The 18,276-nt window shown below is 40.4% G+C and overlaps 1 protein-coding gene across 22 annotated transcripts in view; it reads left to right on the top strand.

Moving 5' to 3' along the window:
• LOC103352177 (uncharacterized) overlaps positions 1 to 18,276 on the top strand; it is a 75,541-nt gene that overhangs the window by 24,506 nt on the left and 32,759 nt on the right. For 2 of the 22 annotated variants that reach the window (XR_007914022.2, XR_007914020.2), the window contains exon 4: positions 4,655 to 9,457. The exons of 19 other annotated variants lie outside the window; for them this stretch is intronic. The gene's annotated coding sequence lies outside the window, so the exon portion shown is untranslated. Of the gene's footprint in view, positions 1 to 4,654; positions 9,460 to 18,276 lie in introns of those variants that run through there. One more of the 22 variants, XM_070055941.1, reaches the window with a different exon arrangement.

Below are 18,276 nucleotides of genomic sequence, written 5' to 3'. Positions count from 1 at the left end.
TTGCTTTTTTGTTGTTGAGTTTTTAAATTTGAGATATATTTGGGATATTAATCTTTTGTGAGATAAGTGGTTTGCAAATATTTTTCCCATTCTCTTGGATGTCTCTTCACTCTATTGATTTTTTTTTTTTTTGCTTTGCAATAGCTGATGAGTTTGATATAGTCCCATTTGTTTATTCTTGCTTTTGTTGCACATGCTCTGGGGATTCTTATCTGAGAAGTCATTCCCTACACCAATGTCTTGGAGTGTTTTACTTTTTCTCACAGCATCTCCACAGTCTCAGGTATGAAATTTAAGCCTTTGATCCAAACTGAGTTGGATACGATGGGAGATATGGATCTCATTTCATTCTTCTGCATATATACATCCAGTTTTGACAGCACCATTTGTTGAAGAGGTTATCCTTATTCCACTGTATGGTTTGAGCACTTCTGTCAAGACTCAGTTGGCTATATGTATGCGGATGAATTTCTAGGCCCTTTATTCTGTCCAATTGATTTATGTATAGTGTTTTATGCTAGTATCATGCTTTGATTAATATAGCTTTGTAGAATGCTTTGAAGTCAGGTATTGTGATGCCTCAAGCTTGAGTTTTCTTCAGGATTGCTTTGGCTATTTAGGGTCTTTTATGGTTCCATATAAGTTTTAGGGTTGTTTTTTTCTAACTCTGCAAGAATATAGTTGCTATTTTGGTAGGCAGTGCATTGAATCTGTAGGTAGTATAAATATTTTAATGAGATTCATTCTTCTGATTTGTGAGCAAGGGATAGCTTTCCATTTTTTTGTGTCAATGCTTTATTTCATCAATGTTTGATAATTTTCAATGTAAAGATCTTTCTCTTATTTAGTTAAATTTTTCCTAAATATTTTATTTTTGGCAGTTACTGTGAATGGAATTTCTGTCTTGATTTCTCTTTCTGTGAATTTATAATTAGCATACAAAAAGCTACTGATTTTGTGTGTTTATTTCATAACCTGAAACTTCACTGACTTGGTTTTTCAATGCTATCAGTTTTTTGGTGGAGTGTTTAAGTTTTTCTATGTACAGCATCATTTCATCTGCAAACAGATAATTTCATTTTTTCCCCCAAATTTGAAGCTCATTATTTCTTTCTTCTCCCTAATTACGCTTGCTAAAACTTCCAGTACTATATTGAATAAGAATGGTGAAATCTGACATCCTTGTTTTATTCCAGATCTGAGGGGAAATGCTTTCAGCTTTTCCCTATTAAGAATAATTTTGGCTGTTGGTTTGTGCTATGCAGCCTTTATAATTTTGAGGAATGTTCCTTGTATACCTAATTTATGGGGAGGGTTTTTATCCTGAAGGAGTGTTGAGGCTTATCCAATACTTTCTCTGTGACTATTGAGATGACCACAAGATTTTTGTTCTTCATTCTATTGTTGTGAATTATGATATTTATTGATTTGTTAATATTGAACCACCTTTGCCTTTCTGGGATAAACCCACTTCATCATGATGTATGATCTTTTTGATGTGCTTTTAGATTTGATTTGCTAGTATCTTGTGGAGAATCTTTGCATCTGTGTTCATGGATAGAGGTCTGTAGTTTTCTTTTTGTGTCATATCTTTGGTTTTGGTATCAAAGTTATGCTGGTCTTGTAAAATGAGCTTGGCAGAGTTCCATCTTGTTCAATATTTTGGAATAGTTTGAAGAGGATTGGAGTTACTTCCTCTTTGAATGTTTTGTAGAATTAAATAGTAAAGCCATCATGTCCTGAATAATTCCTTGTAGGGTTGCTTTTGTTTACTGTTTCAATCTCATTGCTCATTATGGGTCTTTTAGGGTTTCTGTATTTTCTTGATGTAATCTTGGTAGGTTATATGAATCCAGGAATTTATCCATTTCATCTAGATTTTTCAGTTTATTAATATATCATTCTAAATAGTACTTTCTTATAATCATTTGTGTTTCAATGGTGTCAGTCTTAATGTCTCCTTTTTCATCTCTAATTTCGTTTATTCAAGTTTTTTCCTCTGGCTAGAGGTTTATCTATTTTGTTTATCTTCTCAAAAAATCAACTTTTTGTTCTCTTGATCTTTTGGATTTTTTAAGTTTTGGCCACTGAGTAGCTCTGTTGACTTGCTTCCAGTTTATAGAATTGTACAAATCCAATTGCCTTCTCTTATAACACCACTTTCAATTCAAATTGGCAGTTTTTATGATGGTGTAACATTCTCAAAATCCTTGTAGAATTCCTGTGTATGTCAAAGGAATCCATGTCATTAGAAGTTCTCCAGATGGAACTCTATTCCTTGATCCTGCTGAGCCTGACTACATGATTCACATGTTTACTCTTTTCAGTAAAGTATTACCTACCTATATACTTGACATTTCCTGGAGAACATTCTTTCTCTCAATAGAGAATATCTGAATTAAAGAATTTGCCATTTGGAAAGGCTTAGAACCTCCCAAAATGCTAAGTCCCGAATGCCTTAAGAGCTGATTATGAGGCCAGAGTGCTGTTTAGGGCATCTGCCATTCTATGTTGGATTGTTCTCTCCCTTTTTTGTTCTATCAGTTAGTATTCGCAGACACTAGTCTTGTTTGTGTGATCCCTTTGACTCTTAGACCTACTAGTGTGATCAATTGTGAACTGAAATTGATCACTTGGACTAGTGAGATGGCATTGGTACATGCAACCTGATGAGATTGTATTGGAATCCCCTGGCACATTTCTAACTCCACCATCTGGGGTAAGTCCGATTTAGCATGTCCTAAATTTTACATCTCCTCCCTCTCTTATTCCCACTCTTACATTTAACAGGGATCACTTTTCAGTTAAATTTAAACACCTAAGAATAATTGTGTGTTAATTACAGAGTTCAACCAAAAAATACTGAAAAATACTAAAAGGGATAAAGTATTAAATTGTACAGCAACAGTCAGGACAAGGGCTGATCAAGTCACTGTTTCCCATAGTGTCCCTTTCACTTCAACAGGTTTCCTTTTTTGTGCTTGGTTAGTTGTCACAGATCAGGGAGAACATATGATATTTGTCTCTTTGGGACTGGCTTAATTCACTCAGCATGATGTTTTCCAGATTCCACCATTTTGTTGCAAATGACCGGATTTCATGTTTTTGACTGCTGTATAGCATTCTATAGAGTACATGTCCCATAATTTCTTTATGCAGTCTACTGTTGATGGGCATTTAGGTTTATTCCAGGTCTTAGCTATTGTGAATTGAGCTGCAATAAACCATGAGAGTATTTTAGGCATGGAAAGCCAAGAAACTCTGGCAAAAAAAAAAAAAAAAAAAACAAACAAAAAAAAACAAACAAACAACTAAAGGAAAGATTTCTGTGAGATCCCAGTAGAAAGAACAGGGCCATCAAAGAAGGAGGTACTTTTCTCTGAAGGGAGGAGAGAACTTCCACTTTGACTATGACCTTGTCTGAATAAGATCGAAGTCAGCGAACTCAAAAGGCTTCCATAGCCTTGGCAACTCATGACAAGAGCCTTGGGAGATTTCTGACGCCATAAACAAGAGTGTCAAATTGTTACGTCAACAACAGGAGTCACTTTGTACTTACTCCTCATGTGGTATCTCTGTCCTTAATGTGTTGTCCAATGTGAAGTAATGCTATAACTAGTACTGAAACAGTATTTTATACTTTATGTTCTGTATGGGTGCAAACTGATGAAATCTTTACTTAATATATACTAAATCAATCTTCTGTATATAAAGATAATTGAAAATGAATCTTGATGTGAATGGAATGGGAGAGGGAGTGTGAGATGGGAGGGGTGCGGGTGGGAGGGAAGTTATGGGGATGGGGGGGCCATTGTAATCCATAAACGGTACTTTGGAAATTTATAGTTACTAAATAAAAGTTTAAAAAATTGCTAAATCCCACTTCCTTTTAACTTTATATTTCCATACTTGTATTACCATTTCCTTGTATATTTTAGAGTAAAGATCAAAGAGAATCAGGCTGAACCGCATCCATCTTGATTGGAAATATCCTAGGCTGAACAGACAAATCCATTGCTTACAAGTTCTCTCTATTCAACTTTAGGATGCCACTCAGGCATGTTTCTGGGGTTTCTTTTTCACAGGTTTCCAATAATATAATCCTCATTAACATTGAGGGCCTCAACAGAAACTGCTTTAACATTCACATTTCTACCAACAGTCTCTTCAGGGCAATGCAAGCATTTCTATCATCCCCCTCAAAACTCTTCTAGTCCAAAATAATCGCCCAATTCACACTACTTTCATCTTGTGAGGTATTAGTGACAGCAGCATACCATTTTGAGTAACAAAATCTGTGTTCTCTTACTAAAGATACAAATAATCACCACATGTTTGAGGCTTAAAACAATATAAATTGATTCTCCCACAGTGCTGGAGGTATCAAGAGCAAAATAAATGTATGAGGAGGTTAGTTCCTTCCAGAGACATATAATTCATTTCATGTCTCCTAAACAAAAAAGGGTGCAGATGGTGGGAATTAAATAACTGAAATTGTATTTCTCTTGTATGTATCAAGTCTATAGTGAGTGGTTTGGGTAGGTGGAACAGTTTGCTGTACACAGTTATTTAGAGACTCAAGTTCTTCACAGGGTACTATTAAGCCACATTTTAAGTAAAGGTTCTCATGCTATGTAACTCTCTTCTTTGGCAGCCTACTAAGCCTACAGATGACTCAAAAATCAGAATACATTATTAAAGGAGGGGCTGGCTTTGTGACATAGTGGATAAAGCCACCACCTGCCTTGCCAGCATCTCATGTAGGCATCGATTTGAGTCCTAGCTGCTCCACTTCTGATCCAGTACTCTGCTATTGCACCTGGGAAAACAGCAGAAGATGGCCCAAGTTCTTGGGCCCCTGTACTCCCATGGGAGACTCAGAAGAAGCTCCTGGCTCCTGACTTTAGCTCCTGGCAACAGCCCAGTCCTGGCCATTGTTGTCCTTTGGGGAGTGAACCAATGGATAGAAGACCTCTCTCTCTCTCTCTCTCTCTCTCTCTCTGTAACTCTGCCTTTCAAATAAATTTTAAAAAGAATAAATTATTAAAGGAAATGCTATGAATATGAAAATAGTTTTCAAATATCAAAATATTTGTTGATTGATTGTAGTACAACAGTATATTTTTCTTTATTGGGACAATATTTAAAACAACCTAGAGGAGGATCTAATGATCACCATCATTTGAAGTAGTGATGAGTATAAAAATATGCACTCATTGTACTATATCTGTTATGCACTTCCTGGATCATGTCTAAAGAAAATGACAAATTTTTAGAAGTTTGTGATAAAAAGTGATAATTTCTTTTTTATTAGCAGTTCATAGGCACTCAGGTTGAGTTTTTGCACTGAAGATTGATTCTTTATGGGTTTAGACACAGGTCACCTCCATGCCTATGTTCTATACCAAAAGGGAAAAGAAAGTCCACAGCAAAAAACAGAACTCTGCCATTCAGGTGCACATACGAATAGGTACACATTCCTTACTCCCCATTTTACTGGCCTGAAATGGAATATGGTCAGTGTGAGTAGTCACATTCCCAACTAAAAGGAAAGTTTAACTACTCACAGAGTCCGGGGAGAATGCATACTGTGGAAGTTGGCAGTTTTATTCACAGTATTTACCAACCTCATAATCAGGTCTTCGGATTCCTTGGGTAGAAAAAATAATAGGCTGGCCATCCCTCAAGCTCCCCTGCCTTATTCATACTTCCCACCTGCTCCACAGACTCTAACTAGCCTGAGAAAATTTGACATTTTCCAAGACACACAAGTATCTATAACCAGAAGATTGTAGCCTTGCCTCTGCTCAGAATCTGGGTCTCTATTGGTATAACAAAGGAAAAAAAAAAAACCAAAAAACAAAAAACAAAATCGGAGAACCAGCAAAATGTCTTAGAATAGCAAAGATTCTAATGCTTTGCACATTCAGAAGGGCAGCTGACAGCTTCTCAGTTGCAGGCATTTTATTCTACCTATCACCCCATTAAACCCAGTTAGAATCCCTGAAGCCAGGGAGAAGCAGGGTGCACAGGGAGATGTTATGCTTGGCTGTGCAGGTGTTGTCTTGAAAGTCCTCATGGGGCTGCTAAGGGGAGATTTTTAGTAGACAGCAGAATATGTCTCTGCGGATCTCCAAGCAGAGGTCTAAGTGAAAGCTTTAAATGTTAAAACTATGAGCCTAGATCTACTTACAAAAGTTCAGAGAGAAAAAATGATGTTCCAAAGAGTTTGTTGTAAGAGAATGAGAGACTTCTTAAGGCAGAGATCTAGGGAACATTAACATTATTATTCCAGAAACTGACTGCAGAAAAATAGTACATTTAGAAAGACAAGAACTGAAAAATTCCAACATTATTTAAGGATTGAATCGGCCATTTAGAGAAGACAAATTTCAACAGGAGAAAGTTTAGGATTTGACAAATCAAAGGCAAGGCAGAGAAGGTATTTATCATTGGTGAGGTACTCTTCCTAGAAATGCATTTCTATAAACTACTTCCCTTTGTGGGAGCAGTATGTGCAGCGTGTGGGAATATTTTAGATTGTGTCAGTGATTGTGGGTGCTACTTTAATTTAGACCAACTTAGTGAATCTGGACACTGTACAGGGGGTGGGACAGCATTAGAAAAAATACAGAACCAACTTCATCCAGCATAAGTTTCTATTATACACTGTTGCACACTCATGGTTGTGAAAAATTGACATTTGACTCTACACCTAACTTTAAATAAAACACCTACACATTTTTACTGGTTTGACTACTTTCAATATCTGGTAGAAACCCAATCAATGTTCAACTTCAGAGTAGGTGGTAGCTGGTTCAGAAATTTACTTAAATGCCTCACATTTCAGGAAAAGCAGCTTACAGAAAAATTTGTTCATGGTGGCATTGAAGGACACAATGCAATTCATTTGTATCTCATTACTACATATTTGTAGGTAAATCTCATCTTACAGTGATTTCATATATCACATATAAGCATCTGAGTTCACACCAATATCTTCAGTACAGCAGTATCATAGTATTTTTTTCCTCTTTTTTTATTTATTTATGTTTTGAAAGGCAGGGTGGACAGTGAGAGAGAGAGACAGAGAGAAAGGTCTTCCTTTGCCGTTGGTTCACCCTCCAATGGCCGCCGCCACCGGTGCGCTGCGGCTGGTGCACTGCGCTGATCCGAAGCCAGGAGCCAGGTACTTATCCTGGTTTCCCATGGGGTGCAGGGCCCAAGCACTTGGGCCATCTGCCACTGCACTCCCAGGCCACAGCAGAGAGCTGGCCTGGAAGAGGGGCAGCAGGGACAGAATCCGGTGCCCCGACTGGGACTAGAACCCGGTGTGTCGGCGCCACAAGGCAGAGGATTAGCCTAGTGAGCCACGGCGCGAGCCGGTATCATAGTATTTTAAATACTGAACCCATACTTAATAATATGATGACAATTTTTTTTTATTTTTCCTTTACTTCATACTTAGTACCATGTTGATTTTTAAATATTATTTGTGGAGTTGCATAATATTTTCTGTCTATTTTACAAAACCATAAAGTGGTGTTTTAGGTACCACATGCATCATTAAAAATTGCTCTTCCAAGGTTCTCCTGCCTCCTAGATTCACTCCCTGAGTCCAAGCCCTTTTCTGAAAACTATTCCATACTGATTCTAGGGTCTGAGTCCTGGAGTAGCTTTTTTTTTAAGAATTATTTCTTTATTTGAAAGGCAGCATCACAGAGGCAGAGGCAGAGGCAGAGAAAGAGAAAGAGAAAGAGGAGAAAGAGAGAAAGAGAGAAAGAGACAGGTCTTCCATCCTGTGGTTCACTCCCCAAACGGCTGCAACAGCTGGAGATGGGCCGATCCAAAGCCAGGAGCCTCAAGCTTCTTCCAGGTCTCCCACATTGGTGGGAGACCCAAAGATCAGGCCAATTGCCACTGCTTTCCCAGGCCATAGCAGAGAGCTGGATGAGAAGTGGAGCAGCAGGCGGCTTTACCTGGCTTTATTCTTCATTCCGCAGTGCTGGGCCCTGGAGCAGCATTTCACAAAGCATGACTTTGTTCCTAATTCAGAGTGTAACCTGTGTCCCAGATGTCTGATGAAAGCAAAACAGAGACCACTGTATACTTTCTTACTGGAACTGGGATTTGGTGATCAGACAATAAGGTGCCTTAACTGTTGTCCTACAAATGCAGGGGCTGAGAAAAGTTGGGCAGTGTTTATTCACGTGCCTCCAAAAGCAGAGTAGGGTGGTTTGCAAGGAGAGAAAAGAACAAAGCAGAAAGAAACACAGAGAGAGGAGGCCTTCCCCATTGAGTTGTTATGGGTATGCTGGTTCCATGCCCCAAGAGGACAGCTGCACCCATTTTGCATTCCTTTAGAAGTCCCAAATCTTTAAGAGAACCCGCAGTGTATATTTTATGGTAGCAGAATGCCATTTTGTTTATTGCAACTGAAAAGACTTGCATTTAATTTCCATGCCAATTTAAATTATTTATTGTTATTACTGAAAGATTAGGTGACTCGCTATTGTTTTCAGGACAAATTCAATGAATAAAAAGATAGTCTCCATCTTTAGAAAATCTGAACATTTTGACTCGATCTTATGATAACTGTAATAGCAGTATCTTTTGTAAATTGCCTATTACACAGATTCAGAGTTGTGCAGCTTAAGCTAAACTGGACCACCAGAGCTCTGGGTTCTGGTTCCTTTGGAGGGGTGGAATTGTTACATCAGATCACACAGAACATTAAACATAATATCTGAGAGCTCCTCATGTCTGAACAACCCAGGACCTCCTCAGGGCTTGAAATGGGGGGTTGCTCCTCCTCCCACAGCAAAAACTCTAGACCAGCTGGATAGCATACCATGTTCAAGGTTTATTTCTAGTTTCCATTGCCATCTGGATTATTTTCAAAAGAATTAGTTATTTGTTTACTAGAAAGGCAGAGTTACAGAGGGTGAGAGAGAGAATCTTCTATCCACTGGTTCACTCCTGAAATGTCTGCAACAGGAGCCAAGAGCTTCATCTGCATTTTCCATGTGGATGGCAGGGCCCAAAGAACTGAGTCATCTGCTACTTTTTCAGGAGCATTTTAGTAGGGAGTTGGGTCAGTAGTGGGGCAGCCAGGACTTGAATCAGTGCCCATATGGGATGTTGGCACTGCAGGCAGCAGCTTAATCTGCTCTATCATAGCACTGGACCCTCTATCTCAATTATTTTGCAACTAATTTCATATTGAGTAAATTCTGTAATTTTAATGTAACTTAGAAATGAAACAAACTTAGGAGAATCAATGGACATTTTACTTCATAACACAGTAAAGGCATAATCACCAGTGGTCAGCATGTCTCTAAAGGAAAGCCAATGAGATAGTTCATCTCATGCTTTTGAGACACATTCATTACCAAACCCACCCCTAAACACTAGGAGTGCTGAACTAGCTTTCTTTTTTTTTTTTTCTTCTCTTCATTTTATTTATTTTTTTTTATTTTTTAAAAGATTTTATTTATTTATTTTAAAGGTAGAGTTACAGACAGTGAGAGAGAGAGAGAGAGAGAGAGAGAGATTTTCCTTCCACTGGTTCCACTCCCCAAATGGCTGTAACGGCCAGAGCTGCACTGATCCAAAGCCAGGAGCCAGGTGCTTCCTCCTGGTCTCCCATGCAGTTGCAGGGGCCCAAGGACCTGGGCCATCCTCTACTGCTTTCCCAGGCTATAGCAGAGAGCTGGACTGGAAGAGGAGCAACCAGGACTAGAACCAGCACCGATATGGGATGCCGGCCCTGCAGGCAGAGGATTAACCCAGTGTGTCACGGCCTAGGCCCCTTCTTTTCTTTCCCCTCCCCTCCCCTCCCCTCTCCTCCCCTTCCCTTCCCTGCCCTGCCCTGCCCTTCCCTTCCCTTTTCTTCTCTTTCTTTCTTTCCTTTTCTTCTGTTTCATTCTTTTCCTTCCTTCCTTCAGTGTTTAATTTATTTGAAAGGTAGAGTTAGAGAGAGAGAGTAAGGGAGAGAGAGAATGAATGAGTGTGCTTCCACCCAGGGCTGGGCCAGGCCAAAGCCAGGAGCCAGGGGCTCTTCTTCCAAGTATCTCATATGGGTGCAGAGATCCAAGCACTTGGGCAATATTCCACTGCTTTCTTAGGCACATGAGCAGGGAGCTGGATTCGACGTGCAGCAGCAAGACTTGAACCAGCCCCCAGTGGGATGCCAGCACTGTGGAAAGCTTAACTCAATGCTCTATAGCTCCAGGCCCTGCAGTACTTTCAAAGTGAGCGTTTTGCCCTAAAGTAATTCCCTATTGGTATATTTGGTTTTATGGTCATTTTACTCAGCTCCTGATGCTACTCTGACTTGCTTGACCACATGTCTAAACTATACTGACTCAAAAACATGCTTTGGGTAGAGAAAATCACAAGACACACAATTGAGAGTTGGAGATTTTGCATAGTCAGAAGACTTTTCCTATTCGGGAAATGTGTTCCTTGTAACACAGATGTGCTTTTGAATGCTACAGAATTTCTTCTCTTGAATACATGTTGAGGCAACTGAATTTTTTTAAACTTTTATTTAATGAATATAAATTTCCAAAGTACAGAATATGGATTACAATGGCTTCCCCCCCATAATGTCCCTCCCACCTGCAACCCTCCCCTTTCCCACTCCCTCTCCCCTTCCATTCACATCAAGATTCATTTTCGTTTCTCTTTATATACAGAAGATCAGTTTAGCATACATTAAGTAAAGATTTCAACAGTTTGCTCCCACACAGAAACATAAAGTGAAAAATACTGTTTGAGTACTAGTTATAGCATTAAATCTCAATGTACAGCACACTAAGGACAGAGATCCTACATGAGGAGTAAGTGCACAGTGACTTTTGTTGTTGACTTAACAAATTGACACTCTTGTTTATGGCCTCAGTAATCACCCCAGGCTCTTGTCATGAGCTGCCAAGGCTATGGAAGCCCCCTGAGTTCACTGACTCTGATAATTTTTAGACAAGGCCATGATCAAGGTGGAAGTTCTTTCCTACCTTCAGAGAAAGGTACCTCCTTCTTTGATGACCCGTTCTTTCCACTGGGATCTCACTCGCAGAGATCTTTCATTTAGGCTTTTTTTTTTTTTTCCCAGAGTGTCTTGGCTTTCCATGCCTGAAATACTCTCATGGGCTTTTCAGCCGGATCCGCATGCCTTAAGGGCTGATTCTGAGGCCAGAGTGCTGTTTAGGACATCTGCCCTTCTATGGTTCTGATGTGTATCTCACTTCCAATGTGGGATCATTCTCTCCCTTTTTGATTCTATCAGCTAGTATTTGCAGACACTATTCTTGTTTATGTGATCCCTTTGGTTCTTAGTCCTATCATTATGATAAATTGTGAACATAAATTGATCACTGGGACTAGTGAGATGGCATTGGTACATGCCACCTTGATGGGATTGAATTCGAATTCCCTGGTATGTTTCTAACTCTACCATTTGAGGTAAGTCAGCTTGAGCATGTCCCGAATTGCACATCTCTTCCCTCTCTTATTCCCTCTCTTATATTTAACAGCGATCACTTTTCAGTTAAGTTTCAGCACTTAAGAAGAATTGTGTATTGATTACAGTATTCAACCAAAAGTTATCCCTCTTAGTATTTTTTTGTTTGTTCTACTTAAAGGCAACTGAATTTTTAACCAAAACGGTTCTATCCTGAATTTAGCTCTACTGACTGAACCTGAAAGAGTGGCAGTCTTGTCTTTTGTAAATATGCTCTAATATTTTCCTGGAATTTCCCATGTGAGGAAGAAACAAAGGAGCTGGGATCTCAGGGTTAGAATAGACTTTGACATGTAAATGAAAAAAATGCCTAAGAGTAAAAAAAAAACTTAGGTATGTACGATGTGTCTGCTCTCTCAGTTTGGGTCTCCTACATTTGTTTCAGGGACTCACATACTGCATTCATCACTTGCTGCTTCCTAAGGTGTGCAAAAGCAGGAAGCTAGAGTCAGTCACTCCAGTCACTCCAATATGGAATACAGATGTCCCAACTGTTGTTTTATCCACTGTGCCAAAGTATCAATGGTGTTGGTTAGAGGGGAGAAATAGAAAAGGCAAATGCTAAATTTCTTTCAGAAGAAAGTTTTCTTAAGAGTAATGTTCAAAAGTTCTTGATGGCAACTCTAGTGAAAAGAGATAACTGAAATGCTGTGAGTTATGATGACAGAAGTCAGTCCTTTCAACTCTCCTGGTGGGCTGTGTCCTACTGGGTGTGCTTTCATGTCCTAGTAATTGTATCCTATCTCTTCTTCATGTCAAGGATTCTCTTTGGGGAATCTTTTCTCTTCAGTATATGAATGTAATCAGACACTCCCTCAACAAAAATGCAACAACACAAAAATAACAGGAAAATAAATCTAAAACCTCCCATAAAAAGTATCTTGATTATAACCCACAGTTAAGTTTAACCCAGTTTCTTTATTTGCACCACAGAATCTAAAAAGCTAAACTTCCACATCTGCCTTCTCACTTTCTACCCACCCTTAAAGCTACTGCAACTTGTCTTGCAGGTCTAACTGCTCATGTGACCTCACCAATGAATTTTCTCTTTATTTAAAATATGCTGTTTTTGGCTGCATGTTTGTGATGATACTCTATAAATATTCATTTTTTTGCTCTAAGCTTCAGAAAATATATGAATAAAATGGAGTTACCTATAAATTTTATTTTCCCATGCAATTTATTCATGCCCCTTAAAAAGTGATTCTCAGGGCCAGTGCTGTGGTGCAGCAGGTTAAACTGCTGTCTGAAGCTTCAGCATCCCATAAGGACACCTGTTCCAGTCCTGCTTGCTCCACTTCTAATTCAGCTCCCTCTTGATGCACCTGGGAAAGATGCAGAAAATGAGCCAAGTGCTTGGGCTCCTGCACCTGTGTGGGAGACCTGGAAGAAGCTATTGGGTCCTGGCTTCAGTCTGTCCCAGCTCTGGTTATTGTGACCACTTGAGGAGTGAACCAGGAGATGGAGGATCTATCCACTCTCTCCCTGTCTCTCCCTCTATCATTGTAGCTCTTTCAAATAAATAAATAAATCTTTAAAAACAAGAGGTCCCAAATAACAGTAACATTCACCATTGATTAATAATTGTTTTATAAGTGATCAAAAACACTGCTGTTTTCATTTCAGTTTTGCCATGTACAGATTCAATGTGTATTTTGAGATTTTGTTCATTTCAAATTTTATTTCTGTGTTTGTGTATGTACATTTGTGTGTGTAAGAGAGATGGGGGGTAGGGTGGGGGTTGAGGTTGAGAGAAAAGTAAGAAAGTAAAAAGGGAAGAACAGAGAGAATGAAGGGAGAGATGGAGAGATAGAAGACAAGACCGGTTGTGTGTGTTATGTGTGTTTCATAGGCACAAACCCAGACATGCCAATGTCTGTGTCAGCAGTAAGGAGATTGTTCTTTTCCAGGCATCTTTCTTTGACAGACTGAAAACAGTTTCCTAGACCTCCTTTAAAGCAGTGCTTTCTCCCATAGGTCACACACCACTGACACATGATTCAAGACCAATGGGCCAAAACTCTCCAATGGCTTAGGTGTTCCTAAGTAGAGAACATGCTGCTTGAACTCAGATGCCAAGTCCATGTGCAAATGAGGCAATGCTATAAGGAAAGTGTCATTGTGATGGGCTCTGACTAATCAGTATTTTTTTGATTCATGTCCATGTTTGGGGCAGGTTCTTCCTACTAGGAAAGAGGAATTGATGCTTACTGTAGTTCTGCTTTGGGGTTTCTTTCTTCTAGTACAACTGTCAAAGGTTCTTAACTTTTCATTTTAACACAGGTTTTCAGGATCTCCTTCAAGAATTCCCTCTTTCCAACTAGATATTATTAACATTAAAAACTATTTCTCTGGGAGAGAATAATGAGTTTAGATTGATATCCTCTTGTAGATAGAGACAGAAAAACTAGTCACTTACACACATGCACACACACAGAGAGACACACACACAATGTCAGAGATACGCAGACTCATTCCAAATCCTACATTTGTATTTTGTTTTGGGAAAATTGGATCATCATCTGATCACTCAAGCCAGAAACCAGGAAAAGGCCCCTGATGTATTTTCTTACTCCCTACAATTACTACAAGGTCTTGTTGATTATTCCCCTTCAACTTCTGTCACAGCCTTTCCCTTTTCTACACTCTCAGATGATAATTAGCATAGGTCTGTATATTTGCATACTTATGCTGTGGTACTGTCCTTTCCAATTTCCATCTATACTGAGAGAGGACTTTCAGCAAGAAGTACAAGTGTTACAGGATTCCAATCCTTTTAAACATACCCAAACCCCAAACATACCCTTGGTAATCATAACTCATTGCATAGACCAGGGTATAGTCTCTTCCTGGTGAATGTTCCAAGAGATCCTGAAGTAAATGTGCATTCTGCTTTGACTGGGTGCAGTCAACAATGCCCAGCGGTGGGTGCAGTCACCCAGCTCTTCCATCTTCTCACTGATTTTCTGTCTCATCACTCAACCAAATCCTAAATGGTGGATTCAAATCTCCAACTAAGGTCACAAATCTATTTTTGTTCTTCAGGTTTCTTAGCTTTTTGTGTATGGATTTATTGTGAAAGATTGTTATTAGTTACCCTGCTAATAAGAATTTTTTTACTTTCACCATTTGTTTTAGAGATTTATGTATGATTTATTTATTTATCTATTTATTTGAAAGGAAGAGTCACAGAGAGCAGAAGCAGAGAAAGGTCTTCCATCCACTGGTTCACTCCCCTAGATGGCTACAACAGCCAGAACTGTGCCCATCTGAATTCAGGAGCCAGGAGCTTCCTCCAGGTCTCCAACATGGGTGCAGGGGCTCAAGGACTCAGGCCATTTTCCACTGCTTTCCCAGGCCATAGCAGAGAGCTGGATCAGAAGTGGAGCAGCCTGGACTCAAATTGGCTCCTATATGGGATGTTGGCACTTCAGGTGGCAGCTCTACCTAATTGCCACAGTGCTGGCCCCAGTAGGAATCTTATCCATGATATTTGCTTGTCAGCCTAACAAAAAGACCACAGAGGGAAAAATTGTTTGTTTTATCTGTTCTTTCACCCAACACCACAGATCTGTTTCAGAATACAAACATCATAAGTTTGATGCTGAATAAATAATAGAAAGTATCTCTTCCCCAAGATCTGATAGTTTTAATTTCTAGATAGTGCTAATTTCTAAAAGAAAGAACAAAGTTGTGCTTTAAAAAAAAAAAAAAAAGATAGACTTCTTTGAAAGGCAGAGTAGTAGAAAAGGAGAGGGATGTGCAGGGGGGAGCGAGGGATGGAGAGGGTGGGGAGAGAGAGAGAGAGAGAGAGAGAGAGAGAGAGAGAGATTTTGTTTGTGGGTTCATTCTCCAAATGCCTGCAATAGCTGCTCTGTGCCAGGCTGAAGTCAGAAGCAAGGAATTTCTTTTCTTCCATGTGGATGGCAGGAACCCAAGCACCTATATCATTTCCTGCTGCTTTCCCAGGCAAAGTAGCAGAGAGCTGAATGGGAGGTGGAGTAGCTGGGTTTCCAACAGGTACACAGGTGAGGGATGCTCCTGTCAAAAGCAGTTACTTCACCTGCTGTGCCATAAAATCATCCTCAAACTCTTGCCATTTGAACACTTCCCCTCTGCAACAAACACACATTTAGTTGGGAAGGTAGCAATCATGCCAGGTGCTGGATATACAGTGTGAACATGACATGTATTTTCCCCTCCTCGGGATGTACAAAACAAGAGAGTAACATCCTAAACACGGCAGCATAGTGTTGTGCTGAGCGCTGACTCTGAAACCCAGGGCTGAGAACTGCTCCACGATTTCCCAGAGTGGAGTCTGGGGAAAGGTACTTTTTCTCTGCCTCAACTTATCCATCATGGTCTATGATTAAGAAGAATGTCTATCCTCTGCCAGGGATGTGATGCAGCAGGTTGAGCCCTGCTTGGAACCTGCCATACCATAGTCCTGGCTGCTCTGTTTCCAAACAAGCTCATGCTAATGTGCCTTGGGAGTAGGTTTTTATTTTATTTTATTTTTATTTTTATTTTACTTTTGACAGGCAGAGTGGACAGTGAGAGAGAGAGACAGAGAGAAAGGTCCTCCCCCTGCTGTTGGTTCACCCTCCAATGGCCGCTGTGGCCAGTGCGCTGCGGCTGGCGCATCGTGCTGATCCGAAGCCAGGAGCCAGGTTCTTCTCCTGGTCTCCCATGGGGTGCAGGGCCCAAGTACTTGGGCCATCCTCCACTGCACTCCCTGGCCACAGCAGAGAGCTGGACTGGAAGAGGGGCAACCGGGACAGAATCCGGCGCCCCGACCGGGACTAGAACCCGGGGTGCCGGCGCCGCAAGGCGGAGGATTTGCCTATTGAGCCACAGCGCTGGCTGGGAGTAGGTTTAGATGACCAAAATGCTTTGTCCCGTGCTACTCGTGGGCAACACAGATGGGATTCCTGGTTCCTGGCTTCAGCCTGGTTGATATCACCTTTTAGGGAATAAACCAGGGAATGAAAGATCTCATTCTCTCTCTCTCTCTCTCTCTCTCTCTCTCCAGACCTGATAAATAAATAAATAAATAAATAAATAAATAAAATTATAAAAAAGAGTACCTATGTTCTTTTTTTTAACTTTTATTTAGTAAATATAAATTTCCAAAGTACAGTTTATGGATTACAACGGCCCCCCCCCCCCAATTTCCCTCCCACTGCACCCCTCCCATCTCCCGCTCCCTCTCCCATTCCATTCACATCAAGATTCATTTTCAATTATCTTTATATACAGAAGATCGATTTAGTATGTATTAAGTAAAGATTTCATCAGTTTGCGCCCACACAGAACATACAGTGTAAAATAATGCTTAAGTACTAGCTATAGCATTAATTCACATTGGGCAACACATTAAGGACAGATCCCACATGAGGAGTAAGTACACAGTGACTCCTGTTGTTAACTTAACAATTTGACACTCTTGTTTATGGCGTCAGTAATCTCCCTAGTTGCCAAGGCTATGGAAGCGTTTTGAGTTCGCCGACTTCAATCTTATTCCGACAGGGTCATAGTCAAAGTGGAAGTTCTCTCCTCCCTTCAGAGAAAGGTACCTCCTTCTTTGATGGCCCGGTTCTTTCCACTGGGATCTCACTCGCAGAGATCTTTCATTTAGGTGGTTTTGTTTGTTTGTTTGTTTGTTCTTTTGCCAGAGTTTCTTGGCTTTCCATGCCTAAAATACTCTCATGGGCTCTTCAGCCAGATCTGAATGCCTTAAGGGCTGATTCTGAGGCCAAAGTGCTGTTTAGGACATCCACCATTCTATGGGTCTGCTGTGTATCTCGCTTCCCATGTTGGATCATTCCTTCCCTTTTTTATTCTATCAGTTAGTATTCAAAGACACTAGTCTTGTTTGTACGATCCCTTTGACTCTTAGACCTATCAGTGTGATCAATTGTGAACAGAAATTGATCACTGGGACTAGTGAGATGGCATTGGTACATGCCACCTTGATGGGATTGTATTGGAATCCCCTAGTACATTTCTAACTCCACCATTTGGGGTAGTACCTATGTTCTGAGCTAGAATTAAGAACTGCTTGAGTTAATATTTAGAACAGTTGACTTCTAGATGGTTTCCATAGCTATTATTATTATTAACATAAAAAATACTTGCATGACTATTTAATAGATCTTCACACATACACTGAAACTGGTTGCATTGTGCTTTCCTATATGGAGCTGAGCTGCGTCTTTTCTCTCTCCCAAGACTAGATCAAAAACAAAGTAGTGGCCCCTGTTAAGGGTCCCAGCTGCAGATCCAGCAGCAGGAGTAGTGGCAGGGGCCAAGCAACTCAGTGTCACGAGGCTCCGGGTGGCCTGCAGGCCCACTGCAGACATGCTGGCAAGGAAGGTCAGCTCTGTTGAAGGGCAGTGACAGACAAGCCACAGCCCAGGTCAGGGAGGCTGTGACCTACACCTTCTCCTGCCAACATGGGAAGGAAGGCAGCCAGGATGGAAAAGTCATCAGACAAAAAAGTGCAAGGAAATGGGGAGAGAGGAGCAAAGGGAAAACAGGCTCCAGTGGCTCACCAAGAAACTCAAGATTTGCCTGCAGGAAATGGAGGCACTCAAATTGAGGAGAGTCCAGCTCTGATGAAGCAGAAGTCAAAGAAGCCAAGTCCGACTCATATCAAACACCATGTCTCATCAGAGGACCCTGTCTCCCTTCTTGGACAACCCAGCGGAATATTTTTATCAACTCTTTTGTAAATGCAATTCCTTTTTGTA

The sequence above is a fragment of the Oryctolagus cuniculus genome, chromosome 13 (genome assembly GCF_964237555.1).
Source record: "Oryctolagus cuniculus chromosome 13, mOryCun1.1, whole genome shotgun sequence".
NCBI classification, from domain to species: domain Eukaryota; kingdom Metazoa; phylum Chordata; class Mammalia; order Lagomorpha; family Leporidae; genus Oryctolagus; species Oryctolagus cuniculus.
This window is presented reverse-complemented; position numbering and strand designations above follow the sequence as displayed.